The sequence below is a fragment of the Lichenostomus cassidix genome, unplaced genomic scaffold (genome assembly GCF_008360975.1).
Source record: "Lichenostomus cassidix isolate B80296 unplaced genomic scaffold, HeHo_3.0 HiC_scaffold_836, whole genome shotgun sequence".
NCBI lineage: Eukaryota > Metazoa > Chordata > Aves > Passeriformes > Meliphagidae > Lichenostomus > Lichenostomus cassidix.
Window position 1 is genome coordinate 61,781 of NW_028147955.1, and position 2,312 is coordinate 64,092.

At 44.8% G+C, this 2,312-nt stretch overlaps 1 long non-coding RNA gene across 1 annotated transcript; it reads right to left on the reverse strand.

The window, feature by feature from the left end:
- Window positions 1-572: 572 nt before the first annotated feature.
- On the reverse strand, window positions 573-2,021 carry LOC146420515 (uncharacterized). The gene is made up of 3 exons (XR_014849116.1): window positions 1,569-2,021; window positions 1,061-1,177; window positions 573-896 (listed from the first exon to the last, which is right to left on the reverse strand). It is a non-coding gene; the product is annotated as an uncharacterized LOC146420515 (long non-coding RNA).
- Between the last annotated feature and the right edge of the window lie 291 nt (window positions 2,022-2,312).

The window sequence follows — 2,312 nt, forward strand, 5'->3', positions numbered from 1 at the left end:
TTCCAAAGGAGGGTGATTGAAGGGGAAAAGTGTCATTCGTCTTTCATGGAAGGTGTTTCATTTTTAACAAATTATTTTTGCTGAAGATGTACCTAGACAGCACTGATTTAGAGCATTTTATCAGACTCCCAGAGTATCCTCACATCTGTTTTGCCACATTTTCTCTCTCTGTTTCATTGTGAATGATTTCTCCTCCCCGGGTGGCTCCTGCTTGGAGCTCTCTGCTCAGTGGAGTCCCGTTTGCTCAGCAGCCTTTGCAGCGAGTTATTCCCCAGCGTGTGGCTCTGCTGCCATCCCAAATCTGCGGTTTCACTGCCCAGCCTGACTGAGACTGGGGAGCTGCTGGGCATGGCTGGAGAATTTCCCCCAGTCCCTTTCACTCACTGCCAAAACCCTGCAGCATCATCGTGTTTACATCTGCTCATTGTTTTGAAAAGCACAGCTTAATGCTTATTTCAGATAAAAAATTTGATTTATTGAAGATTGCTGCACTTGATGCATAAATACACAAATATCAAAATAAGTTAAAGATTTAAATTTATTACAGATTTCTAAAACCAAACAATAAAAAATATTCAAATATCAATTTTAGTTTAACAAAACTAATTTATTACATCATATATATAAATTATATTATATTATATTATATTATATTATATTATATTATATTACATTATTAAAATATAGTACAGAAATAATATTAAAACCAGACATAAATAGAAATAGAAATCTAACTATACAAACATCAATCTACCTATCTAAATATCCATATATAATTATATGAATCTATAAATATATCCTGAAGGGATTTCAGAAGCCCCATCTTCACACGTTCTCCCTCTGTCTCTTCCTCCCATGCAGCGCAGCCCTCCTAGACAGGGACAGCAGATGAACATCTGGGAAGCAAAGGGAACACTGAGTCAATATCGGGACATTTCCCTGGGCAGCAGCTGCACTTGTGTGAGGGAAGAGAAAATCTCAGAGCCTCCCCAGCAGGGTGAGAAAGAAAAAGCAGGCTGAGCCTCAGCCCCAGCCTGCCTCACCAGCCCTGTGGCCTCACCCAGGCTCTCGGGGGGCAGCAGCAGCAGCTCCCTGTTCACTGCTCTTGCTGGTGCCCTTCAGCTTCTCCCTGATGGTTCTTGTCACTCTCTGGATGTTCTTGAGGCATTTAGGGAAGCTGTGGCAAAATTGTACACACAGGAATTGGTTCCAAGGCCTGGCAGAGCCACAGTCCTGGACCCCTCTGTGCTCCCTGCTGGCTCCCTCCATCCCCTCAGCCCTGCCATCCCCTCAGCAAACCCACAGCCCCCCCAGTTCCTTCAGACCCCCACAGTCCATTCTGACACATCGAGTCCCCTTAGACCTGCCACCCCCCTCAGCCTGTGCCACTTCCCTGTGCCCTCAGCCCCCACCATCCCCTGCAGCTCACCCTGAACCCACAGCTCCACCATTCCCCTTTCCTCCCCCACACCCCTCAGCCCCACAGTCCCCTCAGCCCCACCAGCACCTCAAGCTCACTGTCCCTTCAGTGTCACCTCTCCTCAGCCCCGTCAGCCCCTCAGTCTCACCGTCCTTCAGCAGCTCCTCAGGGGACACCAGCTGCTCTCCCTGCTCTAGGGACACCTGAGGACACCTGGAACTGCTGCTCCGCCCGGGCCGGCCGCCAGCTCGGACCCAGCACGGGAAGAGGGGACAGAGGGGACATGGGGGAAAAGCAAAAGATGAAATAGGAAGCAGAGCAGGGAAAGAGGTTAAAATGCAAACTAGGCCTACACAAATATCAATTCATGTACCTAAATATTCACATAACTCTAACTCTGCACATTTCTAAATATAACTTTATATATAAAAGTTACTCTAATTACATATAATTGTATCTATGCAAATTATAAATCTAACTACATATATATAAAACAATCACATCAATAATTATATACATATAAATGGATAGAAATCAAACTATACAGATTTGTAACTATAAGTATATATCCACACAATTCTGTAAACCTAGAATGAAACTATAAAGAGAAAAAAATGGAATTATTAATATATGTAAATGTAATATAAACAGAGGGATCCCACCTGTCTGATCTTCACAGGCTCTCCCTTGGTCTCCGTGTCCCACGCAGGGCAGCCCTCCTGGCGAGGTAGATCAGATGGATGTCTGGGAAACAAAGGGAACACTGAGTCAATATCTTGCCTTCATGAATGTTTCCCTTTGGAAGGAATTGTACTTCTGTCAAAGATTGTAAAAGATCGCCTGAAAGGCAAACCCTCACGTGGGAATTAGAGGCCTCCTCTTTACAGAAGAG